The sequence below is a fragment of the Pyrgilauda ruficollis genome, unplaced genomic scaffold (assembly GCF_017590135.1).
Source record: "Pyrgilauda ruficollis isolate IOZ18807 unplaced genomic scaffold, ASM1759013v1 scaffold297, whole genome shotgun sequence".
In the NCBI taxonomy this organism is placed as follows: Eukaryota; Metazoa; Chordata; class Aves; order Passeriformes; family Passeridae; genus Pyrgilauda; species Pyrgilauda ruficollis.
In genome coordinates this window covers 27,755-49,020 of record NW_024524344.1, presented here as the reverse complement: position 1 = coordinate 49,020, position 21,266 = coordinate 27,755, and the positions used below count along the sequence as shown (strand labels likewise).

The window sequence follows — 21,266 nt, the reverse complement described above, 5'->3', positions numbered from 1 at the left end:
TAATTTTTTTTTTTTTTTTTTTTTTTTTTTTTTTTTTTTTTTTTCCCCGGCGCTCTCATTGACAAGGCCAGATAGACTCTGATACTCAATGCTGTTGTAAATTCAATTGCCTGGCCTCACAATGCCCACCTCATAAAAGAGAATAACTCGGGGTTGTGGCTTTTTCTTTGCCGCTGAGCGGGGGTGGGAAAGAGGGGGGGTTGAACTGAGGAAAAGACAGTTTTGCCACCCATTCTGCCTCACCCCCGGCACTTGAATCGTGGCCAAGTGGAAGCAATCGCAGCCTCTCGCACACGGAGAATGAGCCACTTCCAATTGTCACCAATTAAAAAGGGCCGCGGTGCGGAGAAAAGGCCATTAGGAGGGAAACGCTCGGGGTGCGAGGCGAAGCTTTGTGCTCTCTGCCCCAAATTTGTGAGGTGGGGCTGCCCTGGAATCCGCAGGAGAAACGCCAGGAGATGAGGTGGGAGTGCCAGAGGCATCGCCCACCTCGCCTGGGGGTCTGTGGGGTCCTGATTGCCCCGACCCCCCCTTCCCGAGACCCTGGGGATTGTCCTGGTGGGTGGGCAGGGGGGGTGAGCCGGGTGGCACCAGAGAACGAGCTGATATTTCTGATATTCGCAGAGCATCCAACGACACGAAACAGGCATTTTTAAATTTTTTATCTCTTTTTTTTTATTATTATTTTAGAACAGAAATGCAATTCCATCCTTCAAGGTCTGCTCCCATTAACAACCGGGCTGCAGCTTCTGTGTGAGAGCAGAGCCTGTGGCTGCGTGCGCTGGGGGTATAAAAAAAAGCAGATTATCGGCTCCTGGAGGCTTTTTTACAGCTTCCTGATGGCTCAGGCGCGGTTCGATAAAGGAGCACAGGCTGCTCGGAGCCTGGTACCGATCCAGTCCAGCAATTCCTGCGCGCCGCAGCGTGGGCAATCGATCAGTCTGAGAGCCCTCCACCGCCCGGGCACAACGAGGGATCCATCTGAATCAGGAGGTTCCCAGGAGGTTTCGTTATGCAATCACAGACATAAAATCATGTTACAGCAATCCTCCTCCATCCCCCACAGCCCTGCCCCTCCTCTTCTGTCTGAAGGAGGCTCGCAAGAGCAGATGAAAGCCTGGCTGTCGCCTGCCTGCAACCAAATCCCTCCCTGGGGCAGCCCCCGGCCCGGATCCCCCCTCCCCGAGATCCGGCAAATTCCCTTTATCGCCGCGGCACCCAGCGAGGCTGTGCTGAGAGCACAGCAGCTCCTTCCCAGCGGGTTTGGAGCGACGGCAGCAGCGCAAACACGTCCCCGGGGACGCTGGAGTGGCAGCCGGGAATGTCACCACGGCGTCACCTCAGCGCCCGGAGCCACCTCTGCCACCTGCTCGTGTGGGGGGCAGCGGCCGGCTGGTGCTGCTCCAGAAATCCCAAATCCTCCCGAGGGATGCCACAGCTCCGTGCAGGTGGATTCGGGAGATGCCCGGCTCTGTTCCATCCCAAATTGCTGCCACTGGTTCTGAGCCGGGTTTTTTGGGGGGCTGGCTGTTCTGTTATCTTCCACCCTGAGTGTTTCCACGGGGAGGTTTCTCGTGGTTTTGGTGTAGAAACTTCTGGCGCTGCATTTTGAACTTCTGGGACCACCCTGGCACGAGTTTCTTCCATTTCTTCCCCAGCTCATCCCTTCCAGGTTATTCCCCTCCAAAGGCTCCCGGGGGCTTTTCCAGAGGCTTCTAAATTTGCCCTTATCCCTTTGAAGGTGCAAGGAAAGAGCAAAGTGCGCGGCTGCCCAGAGGTGAAAGTCCAAAGGGATGCGATAAAGGCGGCCGGCAATTCCCGGGAGTCATGGAATGGTCGGGGTGTGGTGTGGGAAGGAGAGCTGGGAGGCGTTCGGTGGGGGGAAAATCGGAGATTCCTCCTCGCCCGACCCGAGCTGGAGCAGCTGCGCCTCGCTCCATGGGAAAGGATGTGGGGAGAGGTGTTAACGAGCCGCTTCCAGCTGAACGGAGCCGGGGATGGAGTTCCAGGCGCAAAACTCGCTGGAATGTTCGGCGGGGGCTCAGCTGTGGCTCCGCGGAGCCGTGACCCCACGGGCATCCCGAGAAATCCCGTCCAGAGCAGGGAAAGGTTTCCCCAAACTTTGGGTAGGAACCCTTCCCAGTTCCTGGGCCTGCCCTGGTCACCAGGGAAAAGGAAAAACCCCTGGAAAATCGAGGTTCTGGATGAGACTTTTTACCTTTCTGTCTCCTGGGCCTGCCCAGATCATCAGGAAAAAGGAAAAACACCTAGAAAAGCACTGGAGGTTCTGGATGAGGCTTTTCCCCTTCCCAGCTCTTCTCCTGGTGCCTTTGGGTTCTGCTTCCCAGTTTCCCACCGAGCAGGGGCTTGGGAGAGCTTCAAGGCTCCTTTCAAGCCGACCCACTCCATCCATGATCCAGTGACTCTTTCTGGGATTATCCTCCTGCCTCCCACAGCATTTCCTCACCCTCTGCCTCCAGCAGCCACGTCTCCATCCCTTCCCTGCCCGGGAGGGGCTGGAAAAGTGGGCACAACCATCCCTCCCTTCCCACATTTCCCACATTTCCCATATTTCCCACATTTCCCTAGGGAGGTGGGAAAGGGTCACAGAGGGATGGGGGCTCCGGGGCTGTGTCCCTGATATTCCAAAGGCTCCTAATGAGGGGGATGAAGGCATCCCCGAGCCCCAGGGCAATCCCGGAGCTTCCGGGAGGAGCAGGAGGAGGAGGAGGAGGAGGAGGAGCGGGAGCCCGGCTCAATGGACGCGGGCAGCTTTACTCGGGCTGTTAAGCTGATTAATTGAAATGAAGTTCCTCCCGAGCCTCGGCGCGTTCTTTGAGGTCAGGGTCACCGCACTGAGACGCTTAATCAGATCTTCCCATTTAGCCCCTCTTAGCCTGGCAGGGCTGGAATGCGGCCCTTTCAAAGCCGGGCTCTTGGCGCCAAATTCCTGCTCTATCTCCCTCTCCCATTCCCCGGGAGCAGCAAATCCACCATCAGGAAATCAAATCCAACGCCGCCGACCCGGCTCAGGTGAGGTTTCCACTGCCGGAGCCGCTAGGAAAGGAAATAAAATAAAATATCAAATCAGCTCGCAGGTTGATGCCGGGGGTGTGGATTCTGTGGTTCTGGGGCTCTTCTCCATCTGCTTCTTTTTTTTTTTTTTTTTTTTTTTAAAAGCAGAATTGGGAGCAGCAGAGATTCTCCCAGGCAAATATTTGTAAACAGCCTGGTTTCCAGAGGAGGGGAGGATTCCAAGGCCGAGCACAAAAATAGAGCAGAGCAGATGGAGAAGAGCCCCAGAACCCGCGGAGGCTCAGCAAAGAGCAGCCCGAGTGGTTTTTGGCAGCGTTTGGGTGCTAAACCAGCAGCGAATCCCGAGCTCGGGAGCTCTGCTGGGATTTCCCAGATCCTCCGGGAGCACCGGGGGCAGGGGAGGGAATGCTGAGCTCAGGGGGGTGAAGGCAAAACCTTCCCCAGACCCCAAAATCAATCAGCAGCAGCAGGAGCTGAACCGAGCTCCGGTTCTGGAAGCAGCCCCTGGTTTGTAGGTTGCTCATTAAAGCTGTTTCCATGTCCAGAGACCCCAGGATAAATCCAGATAAAGCCAGGCTGTTCACCCGGGGCAGTTCCCAGGTTTTCTCTGGGAAGACAAAACAGGATCAGCTGGGAGAGGGAGGCTCAGATTGTGACCTCGGGTTGGTGTAACTCGGTTTAAAACCTGTCCCCTCGCACAGGAGGAGGCCAAAAAATTATCCCAAATGATCCCAAACCCCCATTTTCTCTTTGGGAATCCTAAAGCAAAGCCCTGACCCAGAGGGACGTGCAGTGTGATCCCCGGGTTTTCCAGAGAGCAATGGAATAAAGCCACAGGGATGCTGATTTAATCAGAATATTGCCATTTTTCACCCCTCCTGCTCCTGTTCCTGCTCCCCTCGCTGCTCCTGGTGTTCCCACTTGTGGGATGTGGGCAAACCCGAGATCCTGGGGTCTGTAGGATCCCCCTTTATCCTCCAGCATCCCAGGATTGGGGGGCACAAAAGGGAGAAGGGGGAACAAACCCAGCTGCTGAGCAAAGCTCCTGGTGGCACCCAGAGAAATCACGGATTTTTTTTAGCATATATTGCTTTTTTTTCAGCATATATTGCTCTTTGAGCTTTCCCCACTATAATCCAGCCGGGAATTCTTTTTCCACCGGTGCTGAGCATGGAAAGCTCTGTGTTTTTTTGGGGGGGAGCACGAGGCAGAGCTGCACCCAGCACTGGGAGAGGCCCCGGGGTGCTTTATTTAACTCCAGCCACGCTCAGCCTCGTCCACTGCCGGGTATTTTTAGTGGGCACCAAAGGGCAGCGACCTGGCCGGGAAGAGGGAGAGCTGGGCAGCCTTGGAGCAGCTCCACAGGATGGGAAAGGGTGAAATGGCCCTGAGGAGAGGCTGGCTGGGCTGGTGTCACCGCCAAGGTGACCTGGGGACAAGGCAGGGTGTTTACAAGGCTTGCAGTGCCCTGGCCCCGGGCGGCAGGAGGGGGAAGCTGCCCGTGCCCCTGGCAGGGGAGATTCTGCAAGGACAAGGTCAGTGCAGGAACGAGAGGCACAGGGACATCCCATGGGAGCTTCTCCTCGCTTCCCTTTGCTTTTCTTCCTTGTTTCTCATTGCTTTTCTTCCTTGTTCCCCATTGCTTTTCTTCCTTCTTTCCCATTGCTTTTTTGCTTTCTTTCTCATTGCTTTTCTTCCTTCTTTCTCATTGCATTTCTTCCTTCTTTCCATTGATTTTCTTCCTTCTTTCCACTGATTTTTCTTCCTTTTTCCCCATTGCTTTTTCTCCTTCTTTACCATTGTTTTTCTTCCCTCCTTCTTATTGCTTTTCCTCTTTCTTTCCCATTGCTTTTCTTCCTTATTTCCCATTGCTTTTCTTCCTTCTTTACCATTGTTTTCTTCTTTCTTTCCCATTGTTTTTTTTTCCTTCTTTCCAATTTCTTTTCTTCCTTCTTCCCCATTGTGTTTCCTCTTTCTTTCCCATTGCTTTTCTTGCTTTTCCCCCATTGCTTTTCTTCCTTTTCCCCCATTGCTTTTCTTCCTTTCCCCCCATAGCTTTTCCTCTTTCTTTCCCATTGTTTTTCTTCCTTCTTTCCCATTGCTTTTCTTCTTCCCCACCACTGCTAAAACCCCTGGCAAAGCTCTGCTCTCAGAGCCACGAAATCCTGGAATATCCAGAGCAGGATCATCGATTTCCCTCCCCTTCTCTGCATCCTGCCTCAAAAATCCCCCCGAGGGAATTGGGGCAGGGGACGGAAATTCCCATTTTCCACGTGCTGCCCCTCCAGGATTCCTCAGCCCCAAACCCACCCCCCTGCACCCCCTCTGCCCTGTCAGATCCCATCTCCCAGCCGGGCAGGGATGTGCAGGAAGGGCTGGGATGAAGCTGATAATAAATGGATGCTGGAAGTCTCGCAGTGCTGACCTGTCAGGCCGGGCTGGGATGACACATTCGGAGATAACAACCCGGGCTGTCAGTCAGAGCAGAGCCTGACGTGACAGCTCTGCCTGACAACAGCTCTGACTGACAGCTGGAGGGATTGCAGCCTCTGGAATGGGAGCAGGGCTCCTCTCCAGCCTTTGGAAGGGTTTAAAACCCCGGGAAAAGCCAGGAGAGGTTGTTGGGCTGAGCACCTCGTGCTGGTAATTCCTGTTGGGAATATTCGGGGCTGGGTTGTGGGAGCTGTTGGGGTTCCCTGGTGGAAATCCCCAATTCTCTGATGGTGTCACACCAGAGATCCTTCACCCTGCAAGGAGCTGCCTCCCAATTTCCAGGTCTGGAAGCTCCCCAAAATCTGAGCAGCCAGCTCCGTCCCCTGGGCTGTGTCCTGCTCCTGGGTCCCCTTTGTCCCCTGCTCCTTTGTCCCCAGCTCTGCCGGGGCAGCTCCATGGCCAGAGGGGGAAATTTGGGGATCACAAATCCCCTGGAGCAGCGGCTGCTCCTGCTCCTTTTGGCCCCAGGGCTGGAGCACAGCTCAGAAACTCCACCTGGAATCCTGGGTTAGAGCAGGGAGTGCGGGAACCACGGAATCCCTAAAGCTGGAAAAGAAATCCCCCCCATCCCACCATCAGCCCGGCACTGCCAGGCCAGGCAGAGCACTAAACATTGTCCCCAGATGTCACACCCACGTGGTTTTGGAGCGCTCTCAGGGGTGGGGATTCCACCACTGCCCTGGGCAATCTGATCCACTGCTTGCCCATCCTTCCAGGGGAGTTTTCCCCTCATGTCCAACCTAAAGCTCCTCTGGTGCAACTTCAGGATTTTTTTTTAAAATTTTATTTAATTTTTTATTTTTCTTAGGATTTTTCCTTTTTTCTTAGGATTTTCCTTTATTTTTTTTTTTTTTTTTTCTTTAAGGATTTTTCCTATTTTCTATTTTTTAAAGGATTTTTCCTTTTTTCTTTTTTTTTCTCCTTTCCTTCTTTCTTTTCCTTTATTTTTTTTTCTTTTTATTTTTTGTTAGGATTTTTCCCTTTTTTCTTCTTTTTTTCATTTTTTTCTTTTTATTTTCTTCTCTTTTTTCCCCCTTTCTTCTTCTTCTTTTTATTTCATTTTTATTTTTACTTAAAAAAAAATTTTTTTTAAAGATTGCTCCCATTCTCCTCTCCAGGAGGAGAGGCTGGAATCTGCAATTCCAGTAGGGAAGCACATTCGGGCACCCAATTCCAGCCATTCCTGCGTGTTTTCCCGGCACTACCCCTGCTGCTGCTTCACCCAGCGCTCTTCCAACCCTCTCCCCATCTTCCCCCATCCCCGCTCCCTCTGCCCTGAACCCTCTCAGCTATTTCCAGCCACTGTCCCAGGAGGGGCAGGGCAGGCGAAGCCAGCTGCTGAATCACCGGCAGGCCGAGGCACGCTCCGAGCCGTGCCTTTAGGGAAATTATTCATCTTCTCCTTGTGCCCGGCTTCCCCCGGCGATGCTGCAGTCATCCCCGGAGCTGCGGGGCTGGGAGCGGCCCCGGGGCAGCAGCCTGGGAAAGTGGGAGCTGCCAGGATGCTTTTCACGGAGTTATTGCGACAGCCCGGCGGGAGCGGCGCGGGTTTCGCCTCCTCCCCAGCACGGCAGGAGGGCAGGGATGGAGACAGGCGCTGGGGGAAAGGCGGCTGAGCTGGAGCTGGGCAGACGCGTGCCCGCCGTGCCCCGGGCTGGCGACAGCCGGGAGCCACCCAGGGAGGAGCCCCGGCCGCCGGGGATTGGGGAATGGGCGGGGGAAGGGGGGTTTGGGATGGGTTTGGGGCTCTGGGAGAGAGGAGTCGGAGGGGAGAGGGGGAAAAAGGGGGCTGGGTGCTCAGGGAGAGGCGCCCCCGGCCCCTCTGTGGCTGCTAAATCCATTTATTCCGTGTCAGGGAATCAGGGAGAGCTTCCCAAGGGATGAGGCAGATCCTGGGTGGGGCTGAGCCCCTCACCCTGCAAGGATTTGGGATAGCTGGGTGCCCTCCAAATCCACCCATTTCTGTGTCAGGGAATCAGGGACACGCTTCCCAAGGGATGAGGCAGTTCCTGGGTGAGGCTGAGCCCCCAAACCTCCTCCTGTAGGGATTTGGGATGGCTGGGTGCCCTCCAAATCCACCCATTTCTGTGTCAGGAAATTAGGGAACACTTCCCAGGGATGAGGCAGATCCTGAGTGGGGCTGAGCCCCAAAACTTCTTCCTGCAGGGATTTGGGATGGCTGGGTGCCCTCCAAATCCACCCATTCCCCTGTCAGGGAACCAGGGAACATTTCCCAAGGGATGAGGCAGATCCTGAGTGGGGCTGAGCCCCAAAACTTCTTCCTGCAGGGATTTGGGATGGCTGGGTGCCCTCCAAATCCACCCATTCCCCTGTCAGGGAACCAGGGAACATTTCCCAAGGGATGAGGCAGATCCTGAGCCCCTGGATCCCCTCCTGCAGTGTCCAAGGCTAGGCTGGAGCAGCTTGAGGTAGAGAAAGGTGGAATGGGATGAGCTTGAAGGTATTTCCAACCCAAACCCTGCAGGGATTTGGGCTCTGTTGTACCCCAAAATGTGACCGGAGGAGGGGACAGTCCCGGCCACCAGGCCAGGCAGAGACTGAGAGACGGAGGGAGCAGAAAAGGGAATGAAAAAAAAGGGAATGAGAAAGTCAGGAAGAGCACCCAAAGTTCCCAAATTCCCTTTTAGGACACGCCCATCTCCCCTGAAATAAAGGAGACAGAAACCTCCGGCTCCCCTTTCCCACGGCAGCACACCCGGGGGCTCCCAGTGCTCCCAGTGCTCCCAGTGGCTGGGAGCACGAGCGGCCCGCGTGTGGCGATGCCCCGATAAACCCAGCGGCGCCGCTCCCTCCTCCATCCCTGCTCCCTCCCTCTTTCCCAAGCGCATCCCGGGATCGCCAGGATTGCTCCGGGGGAGCTGCGAGCCCGCACCCCGCTCCCAGAGCCCGGGGCAGCCCTTTGAACCTTTCAACAGCTCCTTTTTTATTGTTTTTTTTTTTTTTTTAATTTAATTTTTTTTTTTTTTTTTTCTGCTCCCTCCCTCTTTCCCAAGCGCATCCCGGGATCGCCAGGATTGCTCCGGGGGAGCTGCGAGCCCGCACCCCGCTCCCAGAGCCCGGGGCAGCCCTTTGAACCTTTCAACAGCTCCTTTTTATTGTACATATAGCAGGCATAATACAAAATGAATGAGTGTTTCTCTTAGAGTGAACGAATGAATTGCAATCCCACATCCAGAGAATTTGGAGCTGAGGAGCATGCTGTGAAACTGTTAATAAAGAAATATGTTTGCATCAAATGGCATAATTTCCTTTCTTTGAAATAAAATGTTTGATGGATTTGGGGTTTAATCTGATTTCACATACAGAATATATATCACATCTTATCCTGTAAAAGCATCTGCTAAGCCTGGCCACATGCATACACAGATGCTGATTTTACAACACATGCAGTGATAGGCACCTGAGAAACTGAGATCAGTGAAAAGCTGATAATGTGTTCTTGACACCACAGAGTGTGAAAGGAATTTACAGTGAATAGAGACAGTTCAAGTAAAAACGTAAGTGAATGAGGGCTCTGAGTTAATAGCCATAGCATCTTTGTCCTTTATTCTTCCCAAAGTAAGTAGGTAAGGGAGCAACAATGCAATGTTTGCTGGAGAGCTCATTAGCACTAATGGTATTTTGATATCAAGCAGGGCTTGAAGGTGAACTTTGAAAAAGTGAAGGTGACTGGGAGGCAGTTTTATCACATGCATGTAGGATAATACCAGAAAATTGAAAAGTGTTCTCAGACTAGAACTGCCAAGATATTTCCTTTCTGGAAAGACAGGGACCTGTGGTTTCCAATTTCAAACGTGTTCCCTGGATCTCAACCACTTCATCTGTATGAGTGAAGCAGAGCAGAAGCTCCTGCTGCAAACTGCAGCCAGCCACTGCAATGTCCCACCAGCAGAACCATGGTGGGCAAAAGGTGCCCACACCCTTCTCCTGTCAACCCTGCAGAAGACACGAGGGGTTCAATACAGAGCTGTCACGCTCCCAGCCCCCCAGGTCCTCAAGGATTAGCATAGGGAGTGGCTGTGAACACAGAGACCAGGCATGATGGCATCCTTGGTGAAGACATCCAGGCCCCTGGTGTTACAACATCACAGGATTTAGGCACTGAGCTCAGGCTGTTACGAGTGGCTGGACACCTGGGAAAAAACTGGCAAATTCCCTCTCTCTGTACTGCCTGCCCTTCACAGTCTGTTGGAGGTAGGTTAAAATAATGCAGGTTGATTTTGGTGAACTGGCTAATTCCAGTAAATAGCAGGATTGAGAATTGTGTTTGCCATCTCTGCTTTGCTGCTCAGTGTAAAGACCCTAGGTGTGGTGCTCTGGCAGCTCTCAGGATTTAGCAAGCAATGAAGACTAATGGATTTAAGTTTTTTAGATTTTATTCAGGATAGGTACATTCAGGGAAAAAGTAGAAGCTTTCAGGATATTTAGGATAAAAATTAGAAAACTATTTAGATTAGATTAATGGATCTGTTGGTCTAGAGATTTACAGGTTACAGGATCTATGGGTCTAGAGGTGTTACAGGTAATATTTTCATCTTTTACAAACCAACATACCCATATGTGAAACAAGGCAAGGCCTGACTGAAGCAATACTAGAGATTTTTAAAAAGAATTTAAGTACCAGAACAGCACTGAAATGCTGGCTAGCTAGATATTGAAATACCTCTGAAAATCCAGGATTGAGAACCTATGGAAAATTTTTAGTAGCAGGCTTTTGCTAAGAAAGGCAGTAAAAGGGATTGAAGATATAACTGTGTTTCTTGGAGGGTGGTTAGCTAGACTGAATAATTAAGGGCATTGAACTCCAGAGAAGAATGAAAATTACTTTGGAGTAAAGGTGATCTAAATGGAGAGCTTTAATTTTAAACCCTTTGCACTATGGGAGTGGAGTAAGGTCACATTTGAAAGATTAGATTCTGCTGCCTCAGTTTTGGCTGTGCTTCAAATGACAAACCCAGATGGAGATAACTTTCAGCTCGGTGTTCCTCCAAGAAAGACAAGTGTGAGGTCAGGCTCGTGGTGACAGACCATAGCACCTGCTGCAGAAGGGATGGCTTGGCCTGTTTGCCTCTGACCACAGCTAGCATGCAATCCCTGCCACCAATCAGTCCCCAACAGGGGGATGAACTCGGGTTTTTCAATCAGACTGTTTATAAAATATTAAATGCCTCTTCAGGCACAATAAATACCATCAGCTTCAGCATAACCTGAAAATAACTAAAACGAGCTAAACCTGAACATACTTAATTTACTGAAAAGAGAAGAGAGAGCAGTTCATGCTCTCTGTCCCACCTACACTCCCTCACACTCGTCACTTTTCTCAAGATGACAGAAGGAAGTCTGCCTTTACAGACTTGCCTATGGCTCCAGGAAGTCAGACATAAGACCTAATGTTTCTATCCTCTTCCATAGATCCAGGAGGTTTTGAAGGGGTTGTGTTTGTAGGCTTTCATTGGTATTTCTAAATATTAGGACATTTTAATCAATTTTCATGGGACAGCTAGTGCCATGACCTCATCTTTCTCCTTTTTTTTTTTTTTTTTTTTTTTTTTTTTTTTTTAATTTTAATTTTTTTTTTTTTTTTTGGCTTTTCCTTGCAGCCTCTTAAATCAAACCTAACCCGGCTGCGGGGCGAGCTGCCGAGGGAAATCCGGAGCTGCTCGGGGCAAGAGTTAAAACGTGTTAAGCACCGAGATCCAGGCCAGATGTGGAACTCTCCGGGGCCACCACGGGGCTTTGAGCCGCTTGTTTGACACCTCTGCTTTCGACATTAAAAGTCCCAGCGGGGAGGAAATCCTCCTGGCCTGAGTTATGTGCTATTTACCGAGGGGGGCAGCCCTTGAAAGGAGTCCCAGTAAAACCTGGAATAAGAGTAAATTATTAGCATGGGCTGGGAAATGAAGTTTGTTTTTTAAGGCAGCTGGGTTTATGGATTTTTTTAAATTTTTTTATTGTTTTTTCTGCAGTGCTGGATGAAGATAAAAATCCTCCTGCCTCTGAGGGATAAGGGAAGGCTGGAAGTGTGTGAGAGCTCCAGGCTCCGTTTGGAAAAGCACTCACAGGCAATAAACCCCTGCTCTTCCTGCTCAATTGCTGGCATGGGATAGCAGAGGCTTCTCCCCGCCCCGAGTCAGATGTGGGGAGGAAAAATCAGGAATTACTGGCTGGATGCTGCAAGTCCCCATCAGGAATCTCCCCCTCTCTCTGCTCCTCTCCGTTCCCAGGTTTTCCTGTGGTTCAGGGAAGTGCTGGAATCCCTGGAAACGTCCAAAAAATGTGTGAATGCAGCACTTGGGGACCTGGCTTCACGGGTAGCACGGTTAAAGGTTTGGCTCGGTGATTTTTGCGGGTTTTCCAGCCTTATCCCAGTGCTGTGGGACAGATCCCAGCACCCAGCTCCTGTCCCATTACGGGTAGCACGGTTAAAGGTTTGGCTCGGTGATTTTTGCGGGTTTTCCAGCCTTATCCCAGTGCTGTGGGACAGATCCCAGCACCCAGCTCCTGTCCCATTAGCTGTGGGATCTGTGGGATTTGGGATCTGTGATCTGTGGGATTTGGGATCTGTGGGTTCTGTGGGTTCTGTGGGACCTGGGATCTGTGGAATCTGTGGAATCTATGGGACTTGGGATCTCTGGGATTTGGGATCTCTGAGATCTGTGGGATCTGGGATCTGTGGAATCTGTGGAATCTGTGGTACTTGGGATCTGTGGGATCTGGGATCTCTGGGATCTGTGGGATTTGGGATCTCTGGGATCTGGGATCTGTGGAATCTGTAGGATCTGTGGGATCTGGGAGCCATTTAAGGACCTGCTCCTGCCTTTCCCAGCTCACTTTCACCACGATGGATCTCATTCTTTCTGGCCCTTCTACATAAAAAATAAAGAAACGACCCTTAAGTTGCAGGAAAAGGATTTCCCTAAGCTCAGAGGGCTCAGGAATTTTTCCAGGGGTCTTCACCCTCACCTGGCTCAGAGGCCACCAGGCATGGACAGAGGGCAGTGACAGGGCTGGATTTTGAGGCAGAACCCCCAAAACAGGCGAGCAAAGCCCTCTGGCTCCCGGCTCAGAGCCTCCCCCTCTCCCTGAGGCCGGGATCACAAACCCCGAGGGGCTGACGTGGCTCAGGGCCCCTCTCCCCACGGATTCCACCCCCAGCCTGAGCCTCCCCAGGATGCTGGATCCGTGTCTGCACGCTTTTCCTGTGCCCTGACATGACTGCAAGTGGCAGGGCTGCTCCTGCCCATCACTGCCTGCCCTTGACTTGTCTTCCAGACACATTGCTTGCTTTTTTTTTTTTTTTTTTTTTTTTCCCCTCCCAGGGTTTGATTTCCTTGCTTGTTTGTTTTCCTGCCTGCTTGGTGTCAGAGCAGCTCCAGGGCTCGTTCTGAGGCTGACAGGACTTAAGGGATGGGGTTTTTCTGCTGTAGAGAAATCCTTTTTATCAGAAAGGACACAGCCAGTGCTGGCTGGGGATCCAAAGGTGCCAAAGGCTTGCAGGGCAGAGGAGAGGCAGCTCCTCCATCCCCTCTCCTCCCTGGAGATCCCTCCTGAGGCCAGGCTGCTGGAAAGGGCTCCATGGCTCAGGGGGAGCAGAGAACTCCTAAAAATGCCCGGGAGGCAGATGTTCTAGGGAGCTCTGCTCACAAAGAAGTACAAATAAAAGTGTCCCAGGTGTCCTAGGGCTGTCCCAGGATTCTCCCAGGGCTGTCCCAGGATTCCTTCAGTGCTGTCCCATGGCTGTCCCAGAACTGTCCCAGGATTCTCCCAGCACTGTCCCGGGGCTCTCCCAGGATTCTCCCTTTGATGTCCCAGCACTGTCCCAGTATTGTCCCAGGGCTGTCCCAGGATTGTCCCAGGGCTGTCCCAGGATTCTCCCCTTGATGTCCCAGTTCTATCCCAGCACTGTCCCAGCACTGTCCCAGGATTCTCCCAGCGCTATCCCAGCACTGTCCCAGTTCTGTCCCGGGGCTGTCTCAGGATTCTTCCCTTGATGTCCCAGTGATGTCCCAAAGAACTCCTAAAAATGCCCGGGAGGCAGATGTTCTAGGGAGCTCTGCTCACAAAGAAGTACAAATAAAAGTGTCCCAGGTGTCCCAGGGCTGTCCCAGGATTCTCCCAGGGCTGTCCCAGGATTCCTTCAGTGCTGTCCCATGGCTGTCCCAGCACTGTCCCAGAATTCTCCCAGCACTGTCCCGGGGCTGTCCTGGGGCTGTCCTGGGGCTGTCCCAGGATTCTCCCTTTGATGTCCCAAGGCTGTCCCAGGGCTGTCCCAGGATTGTCCCAGGGCTGTCCCAGGATTGTCCCAGGGCTGTCCCAGGATTGTCCCAGGATTGTCCCAGGGCTGTCCCAGGATTGTCCCAGGATTGTCCCAGCACTGTCCCAGGTCCCAGGATTCCTTCAGTGCTGTCCCATGGCTGTCCCAGAACTGTCCCAGGATTCTCCCAGCACTGTCCCGGGGCTCTCCCAGGATTCTCCCTTTGATGTCCCAGCACTGTCCCAGTATTGTCCCAGGGCTGTCCCAGGATTGTCCCAGGGCTGTCCCAGGATTCTCCCCTTGATGTCCCAGTTCTATCCCAGCACTGTCCCAGCACTGTCCCAGGATTCTCCCAGCGCTATCCCAGCACTGTCCCAGTTCTGTCCCGGGGCTGTCTCAGGATTCTTCCCTTGATGTCCCAGTGATGTCCCAATGATGTCCCAGTTCTATCCCAGCACTGTCCCAGGGCTGTCCCGGGATTCTCCCAGTGCTGTCCCAGTGCTGTCCCAGTGCTGTCCCGAGGCTGTCCCAGGATTCTCCCAGTGCTGTCCCAGGATTCTCCCAGCGCTGTCCCAGGATTCTCCCCTTGATGTCCCAGTGCTGTCCCAGTGCTGTCCCAGCGCTGTCCCAGGATTCTCCCAGCGCTATCCCAGCACTGTCCCAGCGCTGTCCCAGGGCTGTCCCAGGATTCTCCCCTTGATGTCCCAGTTCTGTCCCAGCACTGTCCCAGGATTGTCCCAGCGCTGTCCCGGGGCTGTCCCAGGATTCTTCCCTTGATGTCCCAGTGCTGTCCCAGCACTGTCCCAGGATTCTCCCAGCGCTGTCCCGGGGCTGTCCCGCTCCTGAGTCACCCAGGCGCTGGGCACACTCCCTGCCCTGCCCTGCCCTGCCGTGCCGCAGGTTCCCATGGCCAGCAGCCTCTCTGTGCCCCTCCTGACTCAGCCCGGACCTGCCGGGCTGGCCCAGCCGGTCTCTCTCAGGTGTGGCCGCGTTATTTGCTCGCTGATTACCGGAATAAAACCATCATTAACCCGCTGCTGCCACCCCGCCGGGCGTGTGCCTCCTGTCTGCAGCCAGCCCCTGTCCCTGCCAGCCCCGGGGTGCCCTTTGGGGCTGGGGGCTGCATCCCTGCTCACCTCCGAGCCCACACTTCCCAGGTTTGTGCCTTATCCCATTCCCAGGAGTGGGAAGGGAAAGAAGAGGAGGAAGGATGGGGCTTGGAGAGTGCCCAGAACTCAGCACTGGCTCCATCTCTGTAAGAAAAGGGGGGAAATTACATGTTAAATTACATGTTAAATTACATGTTAAATTGCATTTCAAATGACATTTTAAATTACATTTTAAGCTGATGTATTCCTTGCAAACGCAGGCTGAGCCCCCGGAGCACAGCTGGGTTTCTCAGGGCAGGGATTTGCTGGCTTTGTCCTGCACAAATGTCCCATCCCAGAGCTCAGGGCTGACCCCACACCCTCCAAGCCACCAGCAGTGGCACATTGTGGCACTGGCACGTGTGTCCCAGCCCTGGGGGAGTTCTGCATCCTGGGAAATCCCTGGAAGCAGCTTTGGGCTGAAAGAGCTCCTTGTGTGGCTGGGACAGCAGCGCCCGACATGTCCCCAGGGCTGGCACTGTCCCTGCTCCTCCAGCTGTGCCACAGTGACCCCAGAGCTGTCCCCAAAATTCCCTGCCCCTAAGGCTGGCCCAGCTCGGGGCTGACACCTGGCCAGGCGTGGGGGTGGCACACGGGGACCCTGCAGAGGTGACAGAGGTGACAATTCCCTCACACACTGCCAGACCCCGGGGTTATTTAGCAGCAGCGCTTCCCTCCACCTTTGGAGATTTAATGCATTCCAGGGAAAGAAAAGCACAGGACTCCCAGAAATTAATTTGCAGCCACTCTACAGAATTTATTTTTTAAAGAAAGAAAAGCACAGGACTCCCAGAAATTAATTTGCAGCCACTCTGCAGAATTTATTTTTTTAAAAAATCAGATTTCCCCCATTTTAAGCAGCGATTCCTTCTCACTTTTTTTTTTCCCCTGTGACACCAAAGCATGCACTGTGACATTCCAGAGGCTGCAGAGCTCTGCTGCCAGCTGCTGCTGCTGATGTGCAGCCCCAGGGACGCAGCCCAGGTGTGGGACAGGATTGACTCTGCCTCTCCAAAACCACTGAAATTCCCCAGCAGGACAGGCTGGGAATATCCTGGAGCAGCCCAGCCCTGCAGAGAGCAGCTGACATTTCCACCAGGCTGAAAGCAAGGAGGATTTCTGGAGGAAAGGGGGTAAATTTGGGTCAGTGGTGCTGGTTGCTGGGAGCAGGGCAGGAAGTGGCTGTGTTTACAGGGCTGGAGTTGTTTTTTCCTGTGGCACACACACAGAATGCTCTCGGAGCCTGGAAATGGTTTTTATGGGAGACAGCAATTATCCTGCAGGGTGAATAAAAAAAAATAAATATTTGTGTGGGAAATGAATTTGTAGATTAAAAAATAGCCGGCTTCTGATTGTAACAGCGTGAATTATAACTTCTGTATCGTCACACGAGACTGAAAATGGAATAAAAGTTTTTAAAACACCTCTCATTACCCCATCTCCAAGTCCAAAAAAATCTTCATCCGGCAATTTGGAGCAGACAGCTTTTGGATATGGAGAGAGCAGCAGGCAGCAGCTTTGGGAAAGGATTTCCCAAAGGGTCAGGTGGCGTGGGAGGCTGGAGCAGCCATCTGGGGAGGGAAGGAAGGCAGCAGAGGAGGAAAAGGCCCTTTATGACCAGCCCAAATGTTAAAGGCTGCGAGAAACGCGGGAATGATCCCATTAAGGACCAAATGGATGCCATAAACCGGGATTTTCTCCTTTCTTTGGGCTTGTTTCTATTGCTTTCATCCCAATCAAAAACATTCTCAGCCTTCTGCTTTGGCTTTGTGGCTTCGCCAGGGTCGGAGTTCCTTAGGGTGGCCTTTTCCTCGTGGTGAGAATTCCCACATTTCCAGGGGAAAACACCCCTCTCGCAGCAATCCCAAGGAAAAGCTGAGCCGTGGCTTCCTCCCTCCACCATCCCTGATGCTGAGGAGCAGGAGGGATGTTGGGATAATCAACAACGAACGGGAGGCCAGGGCTCCTTCCCAAACTGCGGAATGCCGGGATGCGAGGCGGGATTGGCGTCACTTCCTCCCCTCCAGCCTCACCCCAGCACCTTCCTTTTCTCTTCCCCGCTGATGAAACCATCCTGCTCAGGCCTGGGGATGTCCTGCATCGCCCAGATCCTGTTTAGAAAACCAAACCCGCCGGAATTCCGGGCTGGGATGGGAAAATCCGGGACGCCACGGGCTCCTCTTGCAGCTGGAAGCCTCCGGCCAGGTTTTCACCTCCCCTTTTGCTTTGTGTTGTTTCTTCTCCTGCTCTCTCACCAGCTCAAGAAGAGCAATTTTCCTTTCAAATGCAAGGCCTGGCCATAAACTTGGCAGGAAAATCCCTCCCAAGCAAATGGCAAGGGAAGGAGAGGGAATTTTGCTGTCCTGGGGGGAGTTTTGCTGCCTGCCTGCCCTCCATGGATCCAGGTTAATACTCCTTCAAAAACCGATTTAAAAAACCCCAAGCCAAGTCAAAACAGGCTGATAAATATCCCAAATAAAGAATTCCAGTGGGTGCAATATCCCAAATAAAGAATTTCAGAATTCCAAGAAGAAGAGCTGGCTTTTCCTGGGAGAAGCCGGGAGATTTCAAACTCAGGCGTTAAATCTCCAGCTGAGAACAACTCTGGGGTGTATTAATGAAAATATTAATGAAAATATTATTGAAAATAAAGCCTTTTTTCCCCACACAAGGGGGATTTCACTGGTTTACTTGCCATCATTTTGAAGACCCTGCTGCAAAGGTTTTTGCTTGCACCTCAGGCACCTGCAGGAGTCAGGGCAGAGAAAATGATGGAATTTCTGTATCCCAAGGAGATGTTGGAAGGGATCTCCTGGAGAGCAGCCTCTGGGATGGGTCTGTCACACTCCTGGCTGCAGGAATTCCCTCTCAGAGTGCCACAAGACAAGACAAAACCCTGGAACTTTTTGTCTTCCCAGTCCTGGCTGCAGGAATCCCCTCTCCGAGTCCTGCAACACTTCGAGGCAAGAGAGATCCTGGAATTTTTGCTCTCCCAGCCCTCATTACAGAAATTCCCTCTCCAAGTTCTGTGACACTCCTGAGGCAAGAAGGACTCCTGGATTTTATGTTTTCCCAGTCCTGGCTGCAGGAATTCCCTCTCCAAGAGCCACAAGACAAGACGGAACCCTGAAATTTGAGACAAGAGGGAGCCCTGGATTTTGAGACAAGAGGCACCCTGGAATTTTTGCTCTCCCAGTCCTGAGTGCAGGAATTCCAAGTGCCACAACACCTTGGGACAGGAGGAAACCCTGGAATTTGTGCCTGCAGCCACCAAACTGCCAGGAAATAAGGGGCTAACGGGCCCTGGTGGTGCAGCTGGACACCAAGTCACACCCCGAGATGAAAGGGGGAATGCTGCCCATCCCAGGCCCTTCACACCAGCTCCAGGGGTGGGGAGGGCAGCGAGGAGGAGCTGAGCTTTGATAGCACCCCCAGCATCCTGGCTCAGCCACCTTTGGGAGAAATTCTCCTCTCCAGGCACAAAAATCCGCGTTTTTGCAAGCGTTGCAACGTTTGGTGCATCAATTATTGAGGGGATTTTTCATTTGCCCTGCAAATGAAAGGTTTTCTTTGGGAAATTCCTGATTTTAAAAGATTATTTTCTTGCCCGGTTTGCCCAGTTTGTTCTCCCTGCACAGCACTGGTGTGGCAGCTTCTTTCTGGTGACTTTTATGAGTCTGACTTTCAGATTCCTTCACCAGAGATCCAAGCCCAGGGCTCTCCCTCAGACTTGGAGGAAGAACAGCCCAGGATTAGGTGTCCACATGCAAATCCCGCTGGTTTGTGGGGTCACTGAGCAGAGCTGGCAGGTGGGGCCTTTACCAGAAATCAGCTTTCACAGTCACGAGGTTCCTGCTGTGGTCAGGGAGGGACAACAACGCAAACCCAGCTGCTCTGACACCTGAGTCACCTGGAAAAAATGGGATTTGGGGCTGGGGTGAATATCCTGAAGTCCCTTGTCCTTGTGGGACGTGTTCAGTGCTGGCTGTGGTACCAGGGGGGATCCAGGTGGGATCCAGGGCCAGGGGGACCCTCAGCCTGATCCCCCTTCAAAAGCTGGGAATGTTCACCTGGAGAAGAAAAGGAGAGCTCAGAGCCCCTTCCAGTGCCCAAAGGAGCTCCAGGAGAGCTGGAGAGGGACTGGGGACAAGGAATGGAGGGACAGGAAAAGGGGGAATGGATCCCACTGCCAGAGGGCAGGGCTGGATGGGATATTGGGAATAAATTCCTCCCATGAGGGTGATGAGGGGCCAGGATGGAATTCCCAGAGAAGCCACGGCTGCTCCATCCCTGCAAGTGTCCAATGGCGGGTTGGGGCACCCTGGGATGGTGGAAGGTGTCCCTGCCCATGGCCCTGGTTGGGATTTCAGGTCCCTTTGACCCCAAACCACACTGGGACTCCCAACACCGGGAGCTCTCCCCGCTCCGACCCGCGCCCATTCAGCTTCCAATCAAGTGGAAAGCAAACATCTCTGGGACATGGAGAGCCTTTTCTTCCTGCCTTTATCTCCTTCCTCCCCTCTCTCATTCTCCCTTTAGTGCTCACAGGCTGAGATTTCAGCGGGAGCAAAGCCCCCAAACAAGCGGGGGGAGAGGCCTAGGCCCGCTGACTCGGCCTAGGCATGAATAGGCCCGGCCTAAGCGGGCCGGGAACCAAAAAGGGGCTGAGGACTGCTCATTGTGGGGCTGCTCGGGGTCAGCACGGACCATATGTCACCATTCCAGTGCCAGGGTCTCCATGGAGCCCCCTCGGCCCGGCCCTTTGTCGCCGTGTCCCCCCAGATATATTCATGGCCTGGCCGGGCCGTGCCCGGGGACAGAAACAAATTGCTACAAGGCAGGCCCACCCCGTCGGGCTGCCAGCAGCAGACAATCATAAAAGGCCAGTGCAGACTGTTTAAAAGCTGGAGAAAGGGCCGGTTGCCATGGCGATGGGATGGGAGGCCTGTTGCGGCCCATTAAACTCCAATCACATGTAAATTTATCCCCAGGCCTCCAGCGAGGGGGGACCCCCAGAGCTGCAGAATAGCCCCCGACAATAAGCAGTTTGTTTATCAATTCAGGTGCCGTTTAATTGGCTCCATTCAAGCCCCTCTTTGTTTAAAGTAATAACCTTTACAAAGCCCCACTGATTTATCATTTCCAGCACTCCATTAGATGGGCTTCTTGAAATCCTTGCAACCACCTCATCTCCTGGGAGAATAAATCAAGAGGGGATGCTCCGAGGTGGTACCCGCGGGTGGAGGGCTCTGGAATCCCTGAGCAGTTTCCCGGGATCTCTTCCATGCCTCTGTCTGGAGCAGCTGGAATGACCTTGCTGTAAACTTTGGCTCCTCTGCAGCCTGGAGGAGTGTGAAGGTCACCCTGGAGGTTTGCAAAGAGACGGAGAGAAAAACATCCCCGAGCTGATGGGCAGCAAGGGAAAACTGATTTTTAGTGAGGATCTTAATGGAGGAGGAGGGTTTGCTCCTCTGGATGGTTTTTAGGGGATGTTTTAGGGTGAGGGAAGTGGCGGAGAGGCTCAGAGGGATGCCACAACCAGAGGCACAAAGAAGTCGTGGATTCCCCATTTTAGGGTGAGGGAAGTGGCGGAGAGGCTCAGAGTGATGCCACAAACCAGAGGCACAAAGAAATCGTGGATTCCCCATCCCTGGAATTGTCCAAACCAAGGTTGGATGGAGCAAGGTGGGACAGTGGGACCCATGGGATGCGTGGCACTGGATGACCTTCAAGTCCCTTTCCAATCCAAACCATCCCACGAAGGGCTCAGTGGGTTCTTTTTTCACTGCTCCTAAACACCAAGAAATGCAGAGTTTGTGACAGCCAGGGATTGATGGACATCCAGGGATTGATGGACAAGGATTGATGAATATCTGGGGATTGAGGGATGTCCAACAGCACAGCCAAGAGCCAAGAGTGGCAGACGAGCCCCTGGGGGAAACCTGTGCATCCTGCACCTCCCATTCCACAGATCCCACTGGAATTCCCTTTATTCCTCGTGTGCAGAACGGGGCTGGTTGGGGCTGGAGCCTCTCCTAGTGGGAGTCCCTGGGCTGCTCAGCAACTTCAGCTTTCCCCTCAGAAATTGCTGGGAAAAGGTAAAAATGGAGTCTCCAAGGGGACAGGAATGAGGAAAGCAAGAAGGACACCAAATGTTTCTGGGCTGGGTGGCAGCTGGGTTGGGCTGGCTCTTTAACCCATCATCACCTGATTGAGGGGCTTGAACACAGAATCACGGAGCTATTAAGTCTGGGAGAAAGTCCCAAACTTTTTGGAAAAGTCTGGCAAAAACTCCAAATTCATGAAATCCAGCC

General features: G+C 52.8%; 1 long non-coding RNA gene across 3 annotated transcripts; it reads left to right on the top strand.

The window, feature by feature from the left end:
• The first annotated feature begins 4,343 nt into the window (after positions 1-4,343).
• On the top strand, positions 4,344-16,371 carry LOC121356386. Of its 3 annotated transcripts, none has more exons than XR_005955552.1 (4): positions 4,344-4,571; positions 11,151-11,358; positions 11,517-11,876; positions 15,855-16,371. It is a non-coding gene; the product is annotated as an uncharacterized LOC121356386 (long non-coding RNA). The 3 variants fall into 3 exon arrangements; XR_005955551.1 differs by having other exon boundaries at positions 11,151-11,422; XR_005955553.1 differs by lacking the exon at positions 15,855-16,371 and adding an exon at positions 12,448-12,831 and having other exon boundaries at positions 11,151-11,422.
• The last annotated feature ends 4,895 nt before the right edge of the window (positions 16,372-21,266 follow it).